General features: G+C 46.6%; 1 long non-coding RNA gene and 1 pseudogene across 1 annotated transcript; both read left to right on the top strand.

The window, feature by feature from the left end:
• Positions 1-5,118: 5,118 nt before the first annotated feature.
• LOC134761321 (uncharacterized) lies at positions 5,119-13,606 on the top strand. Its single transcript, XR_010139829.1, has 3 exons — positions 5,119-6,913; positions 8,836-9,945; positions 12,633-13,606. It is a non-coding gene; the product is annotated as an uncharacterized LOC134761321 (long non-coding RNA).
• A 642-nt stretch (positions 13,607-14,248) lies between these two features.
• On the top strand, positions 14,249-21,514 carry LOC100461966 (rRNA 2'-O-methyltransferase fibrillarin-like; annotated as a pseudogene).
• The last annotated feature ends 1,834 nt before the right edge of the window (positions 21,515-23,348 follow it).

Here is a 23,348-nt window from a genome sequence, read left to right as displayed (position 1 = left end):
TCTGAAGACATAGGTGTGGCTGGGATCCACACACAGGTGGAGAGATTAACCTTAGGTGGGCAGACACTTCCTCTATTTTAAAAGAAGACGTTTGTAAGTTTGGAGCTGAGAAGTTGACATGGAGGCCATCTGATGATGCAGAGAATAGTAGCAGTGGATATTTTAGAGGGCAGAAGAGCAGGCTGCCTAGATGAACATAGTCTTTTTGGCCAATTTAAAATTACAGGCTGGGCGTGGTGGCTCAGGCTTGTAATCCTAGCACTTTGGGAGGCCGAGGTGGGCAGATTACTTGAGCCCAGGGGTTCAAGGCCAGCGTAGTCTACATGGCAAGACCCTGTCTCTACAAAAAATACAAAACATAGTTGGGTGTGTTGGTACATACCTCTAGTTCCAGCTTCTCGAGAGACTGAGGTGGGAGGATCACTTGAGCCCACGAGGTCGAGGTTGCAGTGAGTTGTGATCGCGCTGCTGCACTCCAGCCTGGGCGATAAAGGGAGACTGTCTCAAAAAATAAAATAAAAATATAATGCATGCACACAAAAATGAAACATCTAAGTAGAAAAAAAGAGGCATAAATGAAAGCAAACAATCTCCCTCACTCAACCTGGTCCCACTCTCTGGACATCAGCATTCATGTCAATTCTGTCTTGATTTCTTTGGGTGATTATTTTCATAACTCCAAATTAAATGCTTATACTTCCATTTCTTAATTTTTCAACTTTAAGCAGTACTTATTTCACTCCTGAATGTTGAAGCTGAGAAATCCATATCATTTACACTACCCCTTTTTTCTTGTAATTTTTGTTATCTTTTATTGTTTTCCCGTTGGTTACCTGTCATAAATTCAAATATTATACTTAATCATCATTTTAAAATCTATCAACTTCAGGCAGGTAGCTCTTGATTTCCACATCATGTAAGAAAATTCTGAAGGAGAGACCATATTACAGATATTTGGATATTCCCAAAATATGCGTTTAGGATAAAATCTAATCTCTCGTGATAAATTGACAGCAGATGGATAATTCTGAAGTTTTCCTACTTACCTGCAGGATTTATGCCATTGTTTTTACATTAAGCCTTAACATTGATAAATGTTAATAAATTTGTTTGCTGCTGTGAGGATTAAGTAGATTGTGAAGTTATACCTTTCATGGGGGTGAGTTTCTAAAACCAGCATGTAAATAGACGTCAGATGTGACTCCACTTTACCTTCTTTTCCTGTAGTGTCGCAATTAACCTGTACGCGGTGCCTCATGCCTGTAATCCCAGCACTTTGGGAGGCTGAGGCAGGTGGATCACCTGAGGTCAGGAGTTCAAGACCAGCCTGGCCAACATGGTGAAACCCCGTCTCTACTAAAAAAATACAAAAATTAGCCGGGAGTGGTGGCGGGCGCCTGTAATCCCAGCTACTTGGGAGGCTGAGGCAGAGAATTGCATGAACCAGGGAGGCAGAGGTTTCAGTGAGCCAAGATTGCACCACTGCACTCCAGCCTGGGTGACAGAGTGAGACTCCATCTCAAAAAAACAAAAACAAAAATGAAAAAACAGAAAGGCCCCTTGGGCATCTACTGATGTGAAGCTAGAGAACTATGGACTTTCTCTACAGGTTCACAAATTCTCGTTTGATTAATTTCGGTTGCTAGTGACAAAAAATTATGATTTAAAATGGCTTGTGCTGAAACAAAAAGGGAATTTATTGGCTGTGTTATTGAGAGTCCCAAGGTAGACTGTGGGATCCAGGTACTGAAACAATATAGTCAGGAAATCTGTTTCTCTTGTCTCTACAGTCTCAGGCAAGCTCTTCCTACAGAGTGGCAAAATGGTTCCTATTAGCTCACAGCATACATTCTTCATAGCTCAGCAACTTCAGTAGCAAGAGAGCTTCTCTTTCCTGGTAGTTTCTACCAATGTTCTGTTGGGAGTTCTTTGGTCCTGTTGAGTCATATATCCCTTACATAAACACTCTAGCCAGGTGTATGAAATGACTGTGCAGGTCTGAGTCATGCACTCGCCGTAAGAATGATAAAATATCTGAGTAAGGTCAGTATCATGCAAGGAAAATAACGAACTCAATAAATAAAAGAATTTACACTCAAGGAAATGGAGGTAACAACAATATGAACAGAAGGATGGCCAAATACCAGAAAAGATGTTAAAGAAACGATAGTAGTAAGCAGGTTTAAATGACACAAGGCACTTCTAAGAGGCACTGCTGTCAAGATGGCTTCCATTTTAGCTGAAGTGAAAAACCTTTTTATACCAATTTTTACATTTTTATATGCTGTTTCATAGAGCCTTACTGAAGACAATGTCATCTTTTTAGTCTTCATGTTCCTCCTCATGCCGACAAGGCGAGATACTATTATATCTTATTTCCCATCCCTTTGTGAAGCTCTACACCTATCCCTCATCCCCGAATGTGGGAGGTTTAAATCCAGGAGAGAGATGGAGGTCAGAGAAGAGTTAGTATTTGAAGAACTGCAGTTCAACTTCCCATAAAACAATAAACTTGATCCTGCTTCTTCAGAATCATGCAAAGTTTAAGCTGGAGGAGGACCTTAGAGATTGCATTTATTTCATAGACAAAGAAACCTAGGTTCAGAGTGGTTAACTTATTGTCCAAGCTGATTATTGTCCAATGATTAACTCACAAGATGTGGTGACTGAAAGATAAATAAGAACTGAGCTAAGACTTGTTAAATCCAGGCCAGGTACGGTGGCTAACGCCTGTAATCCCAACACTCTGGGAGGCCAAGGCGGGCAGATCAGAGGTCAGGAGTTTGAGACCAGCATGACCAACATGGTGAAACCCCATCTCTACTAAAAATACAAAAATTAGCTGGGCATAGTGGTGCGCACCTGTAATCCCAACTACTCAGGAGGCTGAAGCAGGAGAATCGCTTGAACCCAGGAGGCGGAGATTGCAGTGAGCTGAGATCGCGCCACTGCACTCCAGCCTGGGTGACAGAGTGAGATTGTATCTAAAAAAAAAAAAAAAAAAAAAGACTTGTTAAATCAAAAAACTAAGATTATGACCACAATAATCCACTTAATTGTTGGGCCCTTTGGAAATTAGGAGCAGGAAGGATAAAAAAAAAATTGTGCTTCTTTGTACCCAGGGCTCCAGTTAATGAATGTGTGATTGCCTTGTAAATGTGAGCAGCCAAGGAAGCAGAAAGGAATGTTCCTGGAGGGATCTAGAAAGCCAGAGGAAAGAACAGCATAGAGCTTAATTTAGTGATCAAGAATGTAGACTTGGGAGTCAGACATTCCTGAGTTGGAATTCTGGTTCTGCTAATTACCATCATTGTGGCCATGGGCAAAGTATTTCACTTTTCTAAGTCTTCATTTCCTTCCCTGTAAAAGGGGATACCAGCACCTATGAATCATAAGAAATAAATGAGATGATATATATAAAGGCACATAGTTTAAATCCAATTAATGAACTTTAGAAACACTTTAGGTTTTATTTGGTAATACTGACAAAGTTTAATAATTGTTTCTTTTTTGTTTATGCAGAGAACATTTTTTTCAAATAAATTCTGAGTATGGCAGGTACAAATCTCTGTCCATAATTTCAAGGTGTGTAAACAAATGTAGCTACAATATTTTTCTCTGATTAAATTTGTGTTCTTTTCTTTTTTTTTTTTTTTTTTTTGAGACAGAGTCTCACTCTCTCGCCAGCCTGGAGTGCAGTGTCACAATCTCGGCTCACTGCAACCTCTGCCTCTTGGGTTCAAGCAGTTCTCCTGCCTCAGCCTCCCTGGTAGCTGGGATTACAAGTGAGTGCACACCACCATGCCTGGCTAATTTTTTGTATTTTTAGTAGAGAACAGGGTTTCACCACGTTGGCCAGGCTGGTGTCAAACTCCTGAACTCAGGTGGTCTGCCTACCTCGGCCTCCCAAAGTGCTGGGATTACAGGAGTGAGCCACCACGCCCGGCCTAAATTTGTTTTCTATTTTAAGGTCCCATCCTACCAAATGGTGGAAACTTAATTTCAGTCACCTGAAGATTTTACTTCCTTCTGTATGAATTTGAGTATCCATTCCAGGGAGCTGACACAGTATGGAGGCACAAGGGCAGGGTCAGGGACAAGGTGAGGCGCTCCCAGGCATCCCCTGAAATAGCCGTCTTCCCACCAGGTTTTGGCCCACATGCCACTGCTGCTTCCTCCTCATCCCTGTAGCAGTGCCTCTTTAGGTCAGGTGACTCTCCCTGCTGTGCTCATGCCTCTCTCGGGCCCGGGTGAACATTCCATCGCCTACTGCACTGTGCTAGGGAGCACAGGTTCTCTCTGAGGCCCTCTCAGTCCACTTGCCCACACATGGCACACCGTCATTTCTAGTCTACTCCTCTGTGCCGTGCCAGGGAGAAGGGATGGATGCTCCAGATCTTGCAGCTTCGCTGGCTTCTGCTGGGAATGGCCATGGTCACCTTACTCATGGGTCTCCCAAACCTTTTAAGATTGCCATCATCCTTCCCCACCTCTCTGCTTCCCTTTCTCCTCCCCCCACCCCCCCACCGCCGCACCCCCGCCGGCCAGTTGTAATTCGGCCTTGGAGGTACAGGTAGGCAGGACAAGGGGCCTCTCTTCCAGGAACCATACCAGCAGTCGAATTCCCTAGCTTCCCCCCTCACCCTTCAAGTTTTCCTATCCGTCAGATAATTTCTTATCTGGATATGAGGTAGCCTGGGTGTTCATTTGTCCTCTGAAACCTACTGTTGTTATGCCCATAAAAGCCAGGGCTTTGTTTCTCTTGCCTTCTCTTCTCTGCTGCATCTTGTAAAAGGCAGTGGCCATAGAACTCCCATGCCTCGAGCAGAGGCAGAGGCAGGCAGAGGCAGTTTTAAAGGTTAGAGCTGCCCCCGGAATCCCCTGAGGAAATGAGGGAGGGAGTGTCGTTAGCCGTATCTGCCAAAGCCCCCTTAGATATTAATACTACAGGCTGATTTTTAACTTTTCATAAGCAATTTCTTTAACCTTATAGAATAGATAGAGCAGCCTTGTGGAAAATTTGCAAGCTAATAAAGAATATGTGGATGAGGCCGGGCGCTGTGGCTCACTCCTGTAATCCCAGCACTTTGGGAGGCCGAGGCAGGCGGATCACCTGAGGTCAGGAGTTCAAGACCAGCCTGACCAATACGGTGAAACCCCGTCTCTACTAAAAATACAAAAATTAGTGGGTGTGGTGGCATGTGCCTGTAATCCCAGCTACTCGGGAGGCTGAGACAGGAGAATTGCTTGAACCCGGAAGGCGGAGGTAGAGGAGAGCCAAGATCACACCACTGCACTCCAGCCTGGGTGACAGAGCAAGGCTCCATCTAAAAAAAAATAAAACAAAAACCAAACAAACACAAAAAAACCAATACATGGATCAATGTAGTCATTCCTGCAAAGATCTTATGATTAGCTCCCTACCAAGGACTATACCGATGAGGCCAAGGTTATAAAATATAATAGGGGAGAAATGAAGCAAAGGCGAAAAAAAGTGTTCAGCAAGTGGCCTAAACAGGAAGAATGTGCTGAAAATCTTTGATAGGCCACCAAAGACAACATTTTAAAATCCCATTTTTGTCTCTTCTCCCCTTTATGCGACTGTTGGTTGAATAAGGATAAGTTTTTAAAAACCTCGATTAATTTTAAGAAAGGAAACAAAGTAAATGTTTTTCTTCCCACCAGGGAAGACAATTTTGATGTTAAGCACCTCATTGATAGTGGTAATACTATGCAGTTAATTTTAAAAACGAGAACAAAAGCAGTGTTTTCTTTCTCACTAGGGAAGGCAGTTTTAAACACCTCATTGAGGGTTGTACTGCCAGGCTCATTTGGGACTTGATAATAACTGCTCTTGACAAGACAATACTGAAAACACGGTGAAACCTACCAGTACGCAGACGAGTTTTCACCCCACCTAGTAGCAAAGGCACATTTTCTCTGTTTCCTGAAAGGAGTGTTAGAGTGCAGTGCAATCCAATTATTTTCACAATGCGAAGTCTCATGGAAATGAATGCAGGAGCTTACGCTGTTGACTTCAGTGAGACTCAGTGTGGTAAAAATGGATTCCCCAGCGCTTTGATACAGAATGAAGAGAGCGGGGGATGTCTATTCACATTCATTTATTTTTCCAATCTAGAGTTTAAGAGGAGGAGAACACTCCTTTTATCGCTGCCACCTGAAACTAGAATCACAAAGGAAGGGAAAAGAACACGGTTATATCACCCCCAAGGCTTCTTATCGTGGGAGAAGACCTCTGGTGGCACGTTTTAGTAAGCAAGTAGGTAGAGTCAGACACTGCGGCCGAAGGCTTCAGCTTAGACTCACGAGAGGAGCCTGATGTGTGTGGACTGTCCTGCTGCTCACTGGGCGCTGGCCTGGCCTTAGTGGCCCTGGGTCATAACATTATGGACTTAGCATCACCATTAGCTGTCTTTCAAGACAGAGATCATATATGCTTGAGTTACTGGTTCAGAGAGAGGAGATGTAATATACCCATTGGGGGATGGGGGGAAGAACTATTAGAAAAAAATTTAAAGTAATTCAAATCTAATTACTCAATTCTAAACACTTCAATTGTCTTATAACAGAGGTCCCCCCTGCCGCTAGCCGCCAACCCCGGGCCACACAGCAGGTGGTGAGCAGCTGGCAAGTGAGCAAAGCTTCATCTGTCTTTACAGCCACTTCCCGTTGCTCGCATGACTGACCACCTGAGCTCCACCTCCTGTCAGATCAGCGGTTAGATGCTCATAGGAGTGAGAACCCTATTGTGAACTGTGCATGTGAGGGATCTGGGGTGTGTGTTCCTTATAAGAATCTAATGCCTGATGATCTGTCACTGTCTCCCATCACCCAGATGAGACCATCTAGTTGTAGAAAACAAGCTCAGGGCTCCCACTGATTCTACATTATGGTGAGTTGTATAATTATTTCATTATATATTACAATGTAATCATAATAGAAATAAAGTGCACAACAAACATCATGTGCTTGAATCATCCCGAAACCACCCCCCACCCCCCATCCATGGAAAAAGTGTCTTCCATGCAACTGGTCCCTGGTGCCAAAAAAGTGGGGGACTGCTTTCTTATGACATCGTAGATGCATGGAATTCTTTCATAGGCAGGTTCCTTAGGGGTAACTGAAGCTGTTTCCTCATTTTTAGGAAATTTAGGAAAGATTAGGAAATTGAGGCTCAGAGAGGCCATTTAGCAGTGACTAACACAATTTCCAGGTCCGTACTGTTTCTACGAGCCCTGGTCTCCAGAAGAGAAAAGGCTAGTCAGGGCTACCACTTGAAGTTCCCTAGTCGGATCCAAAGAAAGGATCCAGGATCCAGGTTGATTTACAGTTAAACTCACTTGGGGAATTCACAATGCTTAAAAGGCAAGAAGAAAACAACACAAGACTGTACATACCACAGTGTGAAGAGTCTTAACCACATAGCAGCACCTCCTTCAGAGCCACACTGGCCACTGCTGTGCGACTCGGTCCCCTGGCCTCCCCTCACCCCGAGGTTTCAGCGTGGAGACCCACGTAGGGCCTTGGGGAGAGCTGCGTGGAGCCTGGGAACTGTATTTAGTCTCCTTCCTTCTGGGGCCTTTTACATTTAAAAATGCAATTTCGGCCGGCGCAGTGGCTTATGCCTATAATCACAGCACTTTGGGAGGCCAAGGCGGGCGTGTCACCTAGGTCAGCAGTTCAAGACCAGCCTGGCCAACATGGTGAAACCCCATCTCTACTAAAAATATACATATATTTTTACACCCATATATATACACACACACACACAAATTAGCCAGGTGTGGTGGTGTGTGCGCCTGTAATCCCAGCTACTTGGGAGGCTGAGGCAGGAGAATCACTTGAACCCAGGAGGTGGAGGTTGCAGTGAGCCGAGATGGCACCATTGCACTCCAGCCTGGGCAACCAAGCGAGGCTGTCTCAAAAAAAAAAAAAAAAAAAAAAAAGAGAGAGAGAGAGAAATGCAATTTTATTCTTACGACTTTCTGGAAGCAGGAATGTGATTTTGAACATTCTAAAGAAAATTTTTATAAAGGAAATGTGAGAAAGCAACAAGATAATGTTGGCTGCTCTGGTATTAAAATCCTTAAAAAGCAAAACACTCTAGAAATATAAGGTATATTATTCTACTGATTTTGTTCCAGAATAATATGCATGATATTAGGTTAGCTTTTTCCATAGGAGGCCATTTTTCTCTGGGTATGGTGATACCGCTCTCAGTGCAACTGAGCATGAGCCTCAGTAGCTTCGAGTGTGACTATAACCTTTTTGTGAACTCTATCACATTACTGAGTATAGAATCTGCTCCTGGATGTTTTAGTTTCTCCCAGGGTTAGCGAGAGACTTTCATTTCTTCTTTGTGCTTTCCTCACTCTCAGGAATCACAGGGAAGCTGTGATTGTTCTAGGCGTTAGTTCTTTATTAGTGCTCAATCTGCTTAACACTCCTCTTGTGTGCCGCCTTTGAAATCTCAAGAAGTCTCCTGCCTGGCAGGAAGTGCCAGAGGCCCAAACAGTGCAAAGGAAATCACACCCATGGCGGCCTCTCCAAAGTGCAGGCCTGGGGCTCAGTCCATTTCTCCTGGTCGTTCTCACAATTCTGGATTCAGAAGGGAGGAGAGAGGCAGTGGGGGGGCGCTATGCATTCCTAAGGGATTGCATTAGAGTCTGCTGACCAGGCCCCGGGCTCCCCTGAGGCCAGTAAACCTCTGGCCAGTAAACCCCTGCTCCTGGGGGGCTGAGAAAGCCGTCCTTCTTGGTGCAGACCCTACCCAGCCCTATGTCTTAAGAGTTCCTTCTCTCTGCTGTCCCACAGTCAAGCCGGCCCTGCTCTGCCTGCTCTGCCCTGCCCATGCAGAAAAGCTTCCAAGCCTACAAGGATCTCCTCCGCATGCCAGCTGTTTGACCTAAAGGGAGTTACTTAACCTTTCTGAGCCTCGCTTGCTTCATCTGTAAAATGGGACAACAGCGGTGACTACCTCTTAGGATTGTTGTGAGGATAAAACGAGATAATCCAAAAACTAGCCAGGTGTTGTGGCATACGCCTGTAGTCCCAGCTACTCGAGAGGCTGAGGTGAGAGGATCGCTTGAGCGCAGGTGGTCGAGGCTGCGGTGCATCTTGATTGCACCACTGCACTCCAGCCTGGGCGACAGAGTAAGGCCCTGTCTCAAAATAAATATAAAAAATAAATTTAAAAATGAGATAATCCTCATAAATATCTTAGCATCTTGCCTAGCATTTTGTGGGTGTTTGATAAATACTGCTCCTATTAATAATAAACCATTTTTATTAGATTAAGGAATGTGTATTGACAAGAGCTGGACTTAGGAGATCACAGTGAGAAACAAAACAAACACCTAGAACATTTGCGAAAGAAGAAATCCTTGGTGAAGGGTGTGGCCCAAGTGGTTGTGCTTTTCTCCTGTTTGTTTCACCGTAACGTTTGTCACATGTGAATTCTTATAGCCCTCAGTGTGTCTGTGTCTATACATTTCCTTGACCTCTTCCTAAATGGTTGAAGCAGCCTGACCAAAGAGAATGGATTTGTGTTGTTGTCCCCCTTCGTCTGATAACAGTTCGTGGTTTCCCCAGGATTCTGCTCCTTTCCCTCTGGCAGTCCCTGTGGTCTGTATGGGGCTAGCCCCAATCACTGGATCCAGGGGACACGTCACCCAGGCCTGGCCACTGAAAGCCAATTGTGAGACTTTTGCTGGAGCAACCAGGAAAAGAATGTGTGTATCCTTTGGATGCATAGAATGCAGAGCATGGATTGCAATCGTGAAGGAGCAGGCAGCTACAGAACCCAGAAATGGAGAGAGCAAGGGTCAGGCCTCAGCATCTGCTCTGTGTGGGCACCGGGATTCAGCAGTGAACAAGTTCAGTCCTTGTGAAGCTCTGGTGAAGGACATCAAGACATAGTGATAGGTGGGTGGACGGATGGGTGGGGTACATGGATGGGTGGATGCACGCATGGATGGACATGTAGACCTACAGATCATTCTGGTAGTGATACATTCTATTAAGGAGAAAGGAACAGAATAAGAAACACATTAGGGGCCGGGCGCAGCGGCTCACACCTGTAATCCCAGCACTTTGGGAGGCCGAGACAGGTGGATCATCTGAGGTCAGTGGTTCGAGACCAGCCTGGCCAACATGGCGAAAACCCCATCTCTACTAAAAATACAAAAATTTTTATGGTGGCGGACTCCTGTAATCCCAGCTACTCGGGAAGCTGAGGCAGGGAGAATCGCTTGAACCGGGAGGCGGAGGTTGCAGTGACCCGAGATGGCGCCACTGCACTCCAGCCTGCATGACAAGAGCAAAACTCCGTCACAGAAAAAAGCAACACATTAGGGCAGTACTGTTTTAGATAGTGTCATTAATGATCCTATGGACCTAAAGAAAGAAACTGAGGCAAAATTAATATAAGTAGAGAGTTTATTTGAGCCAAATTTGAGGACTGCAACCTGGGAGACACAGATTGCAGTTGCCTTGAATTTATGCTCTGATTAGCAGCAGTTGCCAGTAAGTTTTTAAAGAAAAAAAGAAGGGGCAGTTCTTACATTGGTTCATAAAATAACATGAAAATAAGCTACTGATTCGCTACACATTGTTCTTTGTATCACAAATTCTAGGAACAAGAAGATGATGGGTGAGGGTCACATTATATAACTTGTAATAACTTTTTTTTATTATTATGGGATATGATGAAGTTATTAAAAAGAACAAGCCATTACGTATATACTCTTGTTCTGGATACATTACTTATTTATTTATTTTTATACTTAGAGATGGAGTCTTGCTCTGTCACCCAGGCTGGAGTGCAGTGGCGTGTTCTCGGCTCACCTCTACCTCTGTCTCCCGAATTCAAGCAATTCTCCTGTCTCAGCCTCCCGAGTAGCTGGGGTTACAGGTGTGCACCATCATGCCCAGCTAATTTTTCTGGGCCTGATACATTTTGCATCTTTTGCGTAGGATTGCTTTGAGTTACTTTTCTTTCTCACCCCAATGAACTCCTTTTTTGTTAAAGCTAGTTTGGGGTGGATTTCTGCCACTTGCAACCAAAGGATTTCTCATTGACGTTCTGTGTAGCCAGGATTTTAAAACTATGTTTTGGCTGGGAGCGGTGGCTCATGTCTTTAATCCCAGAACTTTGGGAGGCCAAGGAGGGCAGATCACCGGGGATCAGGAGTTCGAGACCAGCCTGGCCAACATGGCGAAACCCTGTCTCTACTAAAAATACAAAAATTAGCCAGGCGTGGTGGTGCATGCCTGTAATCCCAGCTACTCGGGAGGCTGATGCAGGAGAATCGCTTGAACCCAGGAGGCGGAGGTTGCAGTGAGCCAAGATCACACCACTGCATTCCAGCCTGGGTGACAGAGTGAGACCCTGTCTTAAAAAAAAAAAGAAAAAAAAAAGCAATTCATAGAAGAGGACTAGAAAATGGCAAGTAAATATATGAAAAGATGTTAAGCTTTACTAGTAATCACGTAAACACAAACCAAAACAACAGTGGGATAACTTCTTTTGCTTAACAGATTATCAGTCTTTAAAAGTTTTGCCCACAGGCTGGGTGTGGTGGCTCACACTTGTAATCCCAGCACTTTGGGAGGCCGAGGCAGGCGGATCACGAGGTCAGGAGATTGAGACCATCCTGGCTAACACAGTGAAACCCTGTCTCTACTAAAAATACAAAAAATTAGCCGGGTGTGGTGGCAGGCGCCTGTAGTCCCAGCTTCTGGGTAGGCTGAGGCAGGAGAATGGCATGAAGCCGGGAGGCGGAGCTTGCAGTGAGCCGAGATTGCGCCACTGCACTCCAGCCTGGGTGACAGAGCAAAACTCTGTCAAAAAAAAAAAAAAAAAAAGTTTTGCCCGCATCTCAGCCAGGCGTGGTAGCTCACACCTGTAATCCCAGCACTTTGGGAGGACAAGGCAGGTGGATCACCTGAGGTCAAGAGTTTGAGACCAGCCTGGCCAACATGGTGAAACTCCATCTCTACTAAGAAAATGCAAAAATTAGCCGTGTGTGGTGGCAAGCACCTGTAATCCCAGCTACTCAGGAGGCTGAGTCAGGAGAATTGCTTGAACCTGGGAAGCAGAGGTTGCAGTGAGCTGAGGTTGAGCCACTGCACTCCAGCCTGGGCAACAGAGCAAGACTCCATCCCCCACCCCCCGCCCCAAAAAAAAAAGTCTTGCCCTCATCCATGTTAGTGAGTAGGGAAATAGATCCTCTCATTCACTGTTGCTGGGATTCAATTACTAAAGCCTTTGTTGAAAATATCTATCAGTGTTTATTAAAAATGTTTAAATGCATGTACCTTTCCATATAGCAATTTTACTTCCGGAAATTTATCTCACAGAAATAAGAGCAAGCTGTTTTCTGATATCCATCCACCCTGCCTTCCTCAGTAACAGAGCCTGTGATGCTGAGCTGGGCACATGGTCACCTGGAATAATGTCATTTCCCATCACACCTTATAGTTAGGTTTGATCTTGCACTGCAGTTCTAGGCAATACAATATACACAGAAGTAGCAGCTTCCAGGAAGTAACCTCTAAAAGGAGGAGTAATGCTCCCTGGGACTTGTTTCTTTCTTCCTTCTGTAATACAGGCTGCTGGCTGGAGCTCTGGCAGCAAGATGGGCCATGTGGTGTACTTGGGAGTGGAAGCTGTGAAGGGCACAGAGAGCAAGGTAGCAGGAGCCTGAGCCCCGAATCCAGGGAGCTGCAGATTGATTCTGACCTGACCTCCTCCAGACTTCTTGAACATAAGACAGTGAAATATCTATCTTGGCAACAAACTTGAAAAAAATGTTCAATATCACCAATCATCAGGGAAATGCAAATGAAAACCACAGTGAGATACCATTTTACTCCAGTCAGAATGGCCTTTATTAAAAAGTTTTTAAAGAAAGAATTTGGCACAGATGTGGTGAAAAGGGAACACTTAGACACTATTGGTGGGGATGTAAATTAGTACAACCTCTGTGGAAAACGGTATGGAGATTTCTCAAGGAACTAAAAGTAGACCAACCTACCATTCAATCCAGCAATCCCACTACTGGGCATCAACCCAAAGAAAAATAAGTCATTATATCAAAAGACACTCGCATGCATACGTTTACTGCAGCACAATTCACAATTGCAACGATATCAAAGCAACCCAGGGACCCACTGACTAATGAATGAATACAGAAAACGTGGTATATGTATACCATGGAATACTACTCAGCCATAAAAAAAGAGTGAAATCATGTCTTTTGCAGCACTTTGGATGGAACTGGAGGCCATTATCCTAAGTGAAGTAACTCCGAAATGGAAAACCAAGTACCAGATGTTCTCACTTATAACTGGGAGCTAAGCTATGGGTATGCAAAGGCATACAGAGTGGTATGATGGACCCTGGGGACACAGAAGGGGGGAGGCTGGGAGGGGGTGAGGAATAAGGAATCACCTGTTGGGTACAATGTACACTATTCCAGGGATGGGTGCACTAAAAACCCAGACTCCACCACTACACAATTTATCCGTGTAACCAAAAACCACTTGTACCCCTAAAACTATTGAAATAAAAATAAATGAAGGCAAATATTTAAAAAATCTGTCTTGGCTAAGCCACAATTATTTGGGTCATTCTTTTACTCTCCAAGCCCAGTCCTAACTAATTCGAATGCATAAAGATTTAGGGTTGGCCCTCCATATCCCTGGATTCTGTATCCATGGATTCTACCAACCTCAGATGGAATGTTTTTTTTAAATGGTGATTGTGTCTGAACTGAACATATACAGATTTTTTCTTGTTATTATTCCCTAAACAAAGCAGTGTAACAGTAATTTATGTAGCATTTACATTGTATTGGGTATTATAAATAGTCCAGAGATGATTTAAACTGTACAAGAGGATGTGTGTAGGTTCTATGGAAATACTATGCCATTTTATATCAGGGAATTTGGTATCTGACGTGGGGCATTGTAGAACCAATCCTCCATGGATACTGAGGCACAACCATAGATACAGATAGGTTTATCGAAGTGTTGTCTGAAATAACAAAAAATAACAATCTGAATATCTGTTGATAAGGCAATGGTTGAGTCCATTGTGGGCCATTTATTTGTTCATTTGAGATACTTTTGAGCATCTACCCTGTGTCTGTCACTATTCTAGACTCTGGGGTATAGTAGTAGATAAAAGGAGACAAAACTGTCCCTTTGTGGAATTCACACTCAAATGGGGAACATCCAAATTATGGGATATGATGAAGTTATTAAAAAGAACAAGCTGTTACGTATGTACTCTTGTTCTGGATACATTATTTATTTATTTATTTTTATACTTAGAGATGGAGTCTTGCTCTGTCACCCAGGCTGGAGTGCAGTGGTGTGTTCTCGGCTCACCTCTACCTCTGCCTCCCGAATTCAAGCAATTCTCCTGTCTCAGCCTCCCGAGTAGCTGGGATTACAGGTGTGCACCACCATGCCCAGCTAATTTTTGTATTTTAGTAGAGATGGGGTTTCATCGTGTTGGCCAGGCTGGTCTCCAACTCCTGGCCTCAAGCGATCTGCCCACCCCGGCCTCCCAAAGTGTTGGGATCACAAGCGTGAGCCACTGTGCCCAGCCTGAATACATCATTTAGCTTAAAAGTTAGAGATATGCCATATTAACCTTTTATTTTTATGTTTTAATTTTCTGTACTCTTGCTAATCTGGCATCTTAAGGTGTTGCCGATCCTAGAGAAACCGACCCTCCCGGGGCTGGCTAATTCCTACAATAGCAAATGACTCCCCTAGGAGTGCTCTTTGCATTTTCATGAATCCAGAGCCCATCCCTGCCACCTCCCTCCTTTACTGACCTCTCCCAGGTTTGGCCACTGTCTCTCTGCTCTAATTACACCAGGGCCAAGCACAAGCAACTAGGGTAGTGCCTACATCCATTATTCAGACTAGCACTCCTGTACCTGCCTGTCCTGCTGAGCCTGCCTTACCCATTTCTTCCCAGGAAAACCACAATAGAGGCTCTTGACCAGCCTTTCCCCTCACTCCTGCTGCCTCCTGATTGACCCTGGCACCTCCCCAAGTGGCCCTGCCTGGTGTAGTGTCCCCCCTGCCGCGGGGAATGGGAGTAATAAACTATCTCTTTTCTTTGGAGACAGACAGGCTCTTGCTCTGTCACCCATGCTGGAGTGCAGTGGCGCGATCACAGCTCACTGCAGCCTCCAGCTGCTGGCTCAAGTGATTCCCCTGTCTCAGCCTCCTGAATAGCTGGGACTCAGGCGTGCACCACCATGCTTGGCTAATTATTTTCATTTTTATTTTTGTAGATACGAAGTCTCAATATGTTGCTCAGGGTCAGGCTTGTCTCAAACTCCTGGCCTGAAGTGGTCCTCCTGCCTTGGCCTCCTGAAGTACTGGGATTAGAGGCACGTGCCGCCGGGCTTGGACAAAACTGTGTTTTTAATGGCAGTTGTTTCCTGATTAGTTAGCCTCACCACACCTGAATAATAATGAAACCTACACTTTAAAACAAATAGTGTGATCCCATTTTATGTTTTAAAAATCTACAAATGCACGTGTTTGCATGTGTTTCAAAAAATAAACGAAAATTCAGGGACAGAGATTAAAAAAAGTGCTAACGGTCGGCTGGGCACAGTGGCTCACACCTGTAAACCCAGAACTTTAGAAGGCTGAGGTGGGTGGATTACTTGAGGCCAGGAGTTTGAGACCAGCCTGGGCAACATGGGAAACCCTGTCTCTACTAAAAAAAATACAAAAATTAGCCGGGTGGATGTGGTGGCATGTGCCTGTTATCCCAGCTACTCTTGAGGCTGAGTCAGGAGAATTGCTTGAACCTGGAAGGTGGAGGTTGCAGTCAGCTGAGATTGCGCCACTGCACTCCAGCCTGGGTGACAGAGCAAGACTCTGTCCCCCACCACACACAAAAAAAATTGTTAACCATAATTATGCCAAGGAAGTACATTCCAGCTATTGGAAGGTGACAGGCAAAGATGACTCATTTTACTTTAGGCATTCCAGCATTAATTGAATCTTTACAGAAGTATGTGTGATTTTTGTAAGAAAATAAAATATACAAATATATATATATATATATTCCATTGCATTTCATTCTTTCACTCTCCTCTCACCTCCTTCCCCTGTCACATCTGAGCTATGTACACCTGGGACGTCTGGCGCTGTGCCCGGCAGGTCAGCCGTCTGCTTGGCCACAAGCCCCCTCTGGAGGGCAGCTTTCCCTGCATCGCTTCAGACCTTTCCCATCTTCTCTAAATGTGTTGAAATACCTAGCCTGCTGAATACGCCTCTGTATCTTTGGTATTGTGGGATTAGTGCTATTTTATTACTTGTAATAACTTTAATGGGATTGCCAGGAGGAAAGGAATACAGAATCTCGGAAGCCTGGTGATCTCTGTAGGTAGTAAGTCCCTGCACAAGTGTCAGCCATGCAGCACCTTGTCCTGTCTGAGAATGTAACTGGGCCTAGGATGGTCAGCCACAGTCAAACAGTGGCAGGAATAGGCCCAGCCCTTGACAAAGACCCTCATGCTGAGATGGGTCAGGCCCTCGAAAAACGATAAATCTTCACTTGTAGGGACCACAGGGAAATTCAGTCCAGCAAATTAAATATTTGGAACCCACTTGCCTGGAAAACAGCTGGTATCATAGCCAAGCAGTTGGTGGGGAAATGGAGGGGGTTTCCAATACAAATAGGGTCCCGTCAGATAGTGGGACAGAGGAGTGGGGCTTGCAGGATGGATAGTTTCAGGGAGGACATTCTGGGGTCAGGCAGCCTGTAAGAGAGAAGTCAGCTCAAGTTCAGGGACAGGCCCACTCCTAGGCAGAGGCATCATGCTTTCACCAAATGTTTGTGGAGCACCTTCCCTGAGGCTGCAGGCCTGGCATGAGTGAGCCAGTGCTCATCATGGTGATGACCTGGCTGGAGCCTGGGGCAGTGCCAGAGCGTGCCTCCTGTCACAGACAGGATGCTATCAGCCACAAATCACAACGATGCCACTTTACCAGTCGTGTGACTTTCTGCCACTTAACTTCTCTGAGCCTCATTATTCTTGTTTCAAAAATGAAAATAATGAACCCCAGCTCGTGGAGTTGCTGGAGTGTTAAGCGAATAATCCCATGTACAGAGCATGAACTCGATCATCCAGCCAGCTCACCTGCTTGCACTGTGGGCCCCTGAGGTGCTGGGAGGTAGACGGGCTTTCCTGTGAAGTAACCGGTTTCCGAGATTGGCTATGAGTCGTTTGGAGACTTGACTAGCTCAGACTCCTCAGAGCTCAACTGGGCCTGAGGGCAGTTTCCAGATTTGATTCAGATTATTTCAAGGAAAGGGAAAAAAAAGAGACCTCTGAAGCCCTTGAAACTTATCATGTCAGCTGGCGCGGTGGCTCACACCTGTAATCCCAGCACTTTGGGAGGCCGAGGCAGGCAGTCACGAGGTCAGGAGATCGAGACCAGTCTGGCCAACACAGTGAAACCCTGTCTCTATTAAACATACAAAAATTAGCCGGGTGTGGTGGCACGCACCTGTAGTCCCAGCTACTCGGGAGGCTGAGGCAGGAGAATTGCTTGAACCTAGGAAGTGGAGGTTGCAGTGAGCCAAGACGGGGCCCATTGCACTCCAGCCTGGGTGACAGAGCAAGACCCTGTCTCAAAAAAAAGAAAAAAAAAAAAAAAAGAAACTTATCATGTTAACCTGCCACATACATGGAGTGAGAGAGAAACAACAATCTTCCAGGCTCCCAGGCCTTTCCGACTTTGACAAATTCCAGCACAAACAGGGAAGGAAAATGCTGAGGGCCGTCTCTTGAAAATGAAGGGTGGATAAATAATAGTGCTCCTTTATCTGGACCCTCTGATCTCAGGATTTCGAAGAATGCTAGACAAGTACCTAGTGGCAGATAAAATTTTTCTCTATTTTCTAGATAGGTAGTTGGAGGCTCAGTTGATAGGCGGGAACAGAACCAAGAATGCAATGTAGGTCAGACGCTTTAGAGCTGAGAAGGGGTGTCATAGATGCGTGAATGCAGTGGTTTTCAAATTTAAGTGTGCGTCCAAATACATGAGACAATCTTTCAAAATGCATACTCCTGGGCCCCACCCCAGCAGACTCTGATTCAGGATATCTGGGCAAGAGCCTTGGATTTTAAACTTTAATGTACGCTTTCAGGTGCTGTGTTAATTATACTCTGAGAAACTCTGGTCTAGGCAGAGTCGGGAGGCTGTGCCTTCTCTTCTGGGCTTGGCCCCGGAGGGACAAGGCACATCTCTGGGTATTTTATCCAAGGATGGAAGTCTATAACAATTCTACTATCAAACTTTATCTTCTAGAGGGAAAGGCATGACAGAATACACACTCAAGGGGCTTAGGCACACTCAGTGTTTCTTTCTCTTTTTTATTTTATTTGAGACAGGGTCTCACTTTGTCGCCCAGGCTGGAGCGCAGTGGCATAATCACAGCTCACTGCAGCCTGGAACTCCTGGGCTCAAGTGATCCTCCCACCTCAGCCTCCCAAGTGACTGGGTCTATGGGTGTGCACCACCACGCCCAGCTAATTTTTTTCTTATTATTTTTTTTAGAGATAGAGTCTTGCTATGTTGCCAGGCTGGTCTCAAACTCCTGGGCTCAAGCGATCCTTGGCCTCCCCACGTGTTGGGATCACAGATGTGAGCCACTGCACCCAGCAAGGACTCTCTATGAGGCCACACTCACAGGTATCAGGTGCACAGATCTTTTTGGGGGACACCGTTTAACTCATCACACCTCCCTCAACTCCCCGTCACTATGATCATTAGTTACTGCAGTGTCACTGAGGGGTGGTCTCCACTATAGCATAACCTCACAGGCAGGAACCACATATAAACATAGGTTCTGTAGTGCCCACTGCCTGGAACATATTAGGTACTCAATTTTCTTTTCTTTTTTTTTTTTTTTTTTTGAGACAGAGTTTCTCTCTTGTTGCCTAGGCTAGAGTGCACTGGTGCGATCTCCACTCACTGCAACCTCCGCCTCCCGGGTTCAAGCGATTCTCGTGCCTTGACCTCCCGAGTAGCTGGGATTACAGGCATGTGCCACCATGCCTGGCTAATTTTTCTGTTATTAGTAGACACAGGATTTCTCCATTCTCCATGGTGGTCAGGCTGGTCTCGACCTCCCGACCTCAGGTGATCCGCCGGCCTTAGCCTCCCAAAGTGCTGGGATTACAGGCGTTAGCCACCGCGCCCAGCCGACGTACTCAAATTTCATTCAATACATTTTGTTTCATTGATCTACTTGTTGGATAATCCAACAGTACTACTGTTTTATTAAGTATTTGTGTAGTTTAATAAAATGCATTACTAGCATTAGCAATTATTGGATTTAGTTACTCCTCAAATTGCACAGGTGCTGCGGCATTCTTTAAAAGACACACTGCACTGCATGGTGGCATAAATTGCTCCTCAGTACTCTTGTTTTTAAAAATGTCTTCCACTCTTTCCCATGTGCGAAAGCCCCAGACTTGTGGTGTTGTGGATTCTGGAACTGCCCAAGTCAGGGCGCACCATGAAGCCAGGTTTTAGTCCCTGTGGGGTGGCTTCAGCAGCTGAGGGGGCATCGGTGACCGTGGCGGTTGCGGTGGGGTCGAGGAGGCTTTGGTGAAGGCGGAGGTCCAGGTGGAGGTGAAGAAAGAGAGGGAGGAAGTGAAAGAGGAGGAAGAGGTGATGGGGGGAGGAGGAGGTAATGGAAGAGGAAGAGGAGGTAGCGGGAAGAGGAAGAGGTGGTGGGGGAGGGGGATGAGGAGGTGGGGGAGGGGGATGAGGAGGTGGGGGAGGAGGAGGAAGAGGTGGTAGAGGAAGAGGTGGTGAGGGAGGAGGAAGGGGTAGGGGAGGAGGAGGAAGAGGTGGTGGGGGAGGAAGAAGAGGTGGTGGGGGAGGAGGAAGAGGAGGTGGGGGGGAGGAGGAGGAGGTGGTGGGGGAGGAGGAAGAGGTGGCTGGGGAGGAGGAGGTGGTGGGGGAGGAGGAGGAGGTGGTGGGGGAGGAGGAAGAGGTGGTGGGGGAGGAGGAGGAGGTGGTGGAGGGAGGAGGAGGAGGTGGTGGGGGAGGAGGAAGAGGAGGTGGGGGGGAGGAGGAGGAGCAGGTGGTGGGGGAGAAGAAAGAGGTGGTGGGGGAGGAGGAGGAGGTGGTGGGGGGAGGAGGAGGTGGTGGGGGAGGAGGAGGAGGTGGTGGGGGGAGGAGGAAGAGGAGGTGGGGGGGAGGAGGAGGAGGAGGTGGTGGGGGAGGAGAAAGAGGTGGTGGGGGAAGAGGAAGAGGTGGTGGGGGAGGAGGAGGAGGTGGTGGGGGGAGGAGGAGGAGGTGGTGGGGGAGGAGGAGGAGGTGGTGGGGGGAGGAGGAGGACGTGGTGGGGGAGGAGGAGATGGTGGGGGAGGAGGAGGAGGTGGGGGAGAGGAGGAGGAGGTGGGGGGGAGGAGAAGGAGGTGGTGGGGGAGGAGGGAGAAGAGGTGGTGGGGGAGGAGGAAGAGGTGGTGGGGGGAGAGGAAGAGGTGGTGGGGGGAGAGGAAGAGGTGGTGGGGGAAGGAGGAAGAGGTGGTGGGGGGAGAGGAAGAGGTGGTGGGAGGAGGAGGAAGAGGTGGTGGGGGAAGGAGGAAGAAGTGGTGGTGGGAGGAGGAAGAGGTGGTGGGGGAAGGAGGAAGAGGTGGTGGGGAGGAGGGAGAAGAGGTGGTGGGGTAGGAGGAGGAAGAGGTGGTGGGGGAGGAGGAAGAGGTGATGGAGGATTCCCTTCTGGTGGCCACTGGGATGGTGGTGGGGTAGAGAAGGAGGAAAGCAGTCTGGGAAGAATGTGACAGTGGATCCGTGTGGGCTGAGGTGTCTTCATTATGGAGGAAAGGATCATGCACTAGTCACTGAGAATCTGGTCCCTGGAGAATCGGTTTATGGAGAGGAGAGAGTCCCCACTTCGCCAGGAGACGACAGCATGGAGTCCCAAGCGTGGAACCCCTCCCACATCAAGCCAGGGCCCAGGTGCTCTCCCTCGGGGCTGCCTCAGGCACCATCTCCCACGTCTCTGACATTGCAGGCCCAGGTGGTCTAGTCTAGGCCGTGGAGTCCTCCCACAGCTCTGGCCGCACCTCATTAACTTGACCAAGAAGGGGATCAACATCCTTCCTGTGAGGGAGGGTGCTCGGCACCAGCACAAGTACCACGTGCTCATGGCCGTGGTGATGTGACTTTTGCTGACGTGGCCCTGCCAGGCCAAACCCCGATTGTGGCCCTGAATGCCCACCCCTTCCTGCCGATTGGAGGACACTGATTTCCACTGAGGCCAATTGCAGGGAGTCCACAGCCCGGCAGAGGTCGTGTTTGTGTGCGATGTGAAAAGGATGGAACAAGAGAACACGAAGCCCCGGAGCAGCTGGCCCGAGAGCCACACCAGAGAAACCAGCCTGTGGTCCTGGGAGTGGACAGGCCACCCGCCAAGGTGAGGAGCTGAAGTTTAGCACATTCCGGATTGCGATGAAGTGTGTTGATAGTGTGGCAACAGGGCTTTCTTTTTCTTCTCTTTTTTATTTTTAGGGGTGAGGGTGGGAGAGCCTGGATTGAGGGATTCACAAGGGGGGGTTTCTATTAAAAGACTCATCTGTCACGAAAACATCTTCCAGGCCAGGCATGGTGGCGCATGCCTGGAATCCCGGCACTTTGGGAGGCTGAGGAAGGAGGATCGCTTAAGGCCAGGAGTTCAGGGCCTCAATTGTTTATAAATTACCCAATACAAGCTATTTTGTTACAGCAGCAGGAACAGACCAAGACAGGACCCATTTGCACTATTTTTCACTCTTGTCCAAGATATGTTTTCTAGTTATTTATTTATTTATTCAGATGGAGTCTGGCTCTGTCGCCCAGGCTGGAGTGCAGTGGCGCGATTTCAGCTCACTGCAACCTCCCACCTCCCGAGTTCAATTGATTCTCCTGCCTCAGCCTCCTGAGTAACTGGGATTACAGGCATACACCACCACGCCTGGCTACTTTTTTTGTATTTTTAGTAGAGACAGAGTTTCGCCATGATGGCCAGGCTGGTCTCAAACTCCTGACCTGAGGTGATCCACCCTCCTCAGCCTCCCAAAGTGCTGGGATTACAGGCATGAGACACCTCACCTGGCCTAATATTTTATTTAGAATGTGTGCATCTATCATAAATAACATTGGTTTCGTGTTTGTGTGCCCGCAGCACGGTATTTGCCAGATGTGTTGGTGCCAGAGTTGTTTTGACATCCAGAAATGAACCGGAAAGGCTTCTTTCTTTTTCTGTGTGCCGGTGTGGTTGTAAAGCATGGACTATTAGTAATAACCACTTGAGCTGGCCTCACTGGGTGTGTGCAGACAGCCCAGCCCACAAAAAGAACAATTAGAAATACTGCTTAGGGATGGTATTTTGCACTGGTGAACAGACCATTTTGTTCCCAGATGTTTGCGGAGCGAAACAGATTGTGTCTCTGCCTTCCCATCTGGCGTAGAGGGTCAGCGCCGCTGGCCTCCTAGCTGGCTTGTCAGAATTTTGCAGGATCCTCCAGCAGGCATCCATGCCATCTCCCCTGAGCTGTCTCCTTCAGCAACACAGCCTGGAAGGAAGAGGAGGATGCAGGGCGGATAGAGATGGGCCTCAATTCAATTCCTCTGAATTGCTTCATTTGCCAGGACTGAAGGAAGTGAGCGAGGCCGTGATTCAAAGGCAGCAGCATCTGCGTTTGAAGGCCTGGGTTGTATTATGGAAGGGCAGAGTTTAATTGTTGGCTTTAAAAATAATGTTCACAGAGGCTCTTAAAAAAAGAAGAAGAAGAAGAAGGTTATAAGAGGCAAGGATATTAGACTTCTTGTTTTCTTTATCGTTGCAGAATCTAGTTTTCTTTATCTTTGCAGAATAGAAGTTTTTATTTGAAAGGTTTTATCACCAGCAGGTTGACAGGCTACTGCAGTCACCAGCTCCATTTAGAACGGGACTGGAAAGTAATAAAAACCTCTTCCTATTTTATAGTTGCACCTGTGCCTGCCAGATGGACTAGACATCGTGAACTATGGGGTGACTGAAATAAATGGAGAAACGAATCAGAACCCCAGGTGACTTGTTTCAGCCCCTCTCTTTTCAGCTAGAGCCTGACAATCATTCATACTTTAACATATAACATGACAAATGTATATAAGAGAAAGCGAGGAAGTGTCATTTCATGCAATAAACACTGAACACTGTTCATTTCAATATATGGATATTTTAAACTAAATTACAGAAAGTTTTTTCCTCCTAAATTTCACCTCAGGGATTATGAATTAAA

This window comes from Pongo abelii, chromosome 3 (genome assembly GCF_028885655.2).
Source record: "Pongo abelii isolate AG06213 chromosome 3, NHGRI_mPonAbe1-v2.0_pri, whole genome shotgun sequence".
Lineage (NCBI taxonomy): Eukaryota > Metazoa > Chordata > Mammalia > Primates > Hominidae > Pongo > Pongo abelii.
The sequence above is the reverse complement of the archived record's forward strand: the minus strand, read 5'-3'. Positions and strand labels throughout refer to the sequence as shown.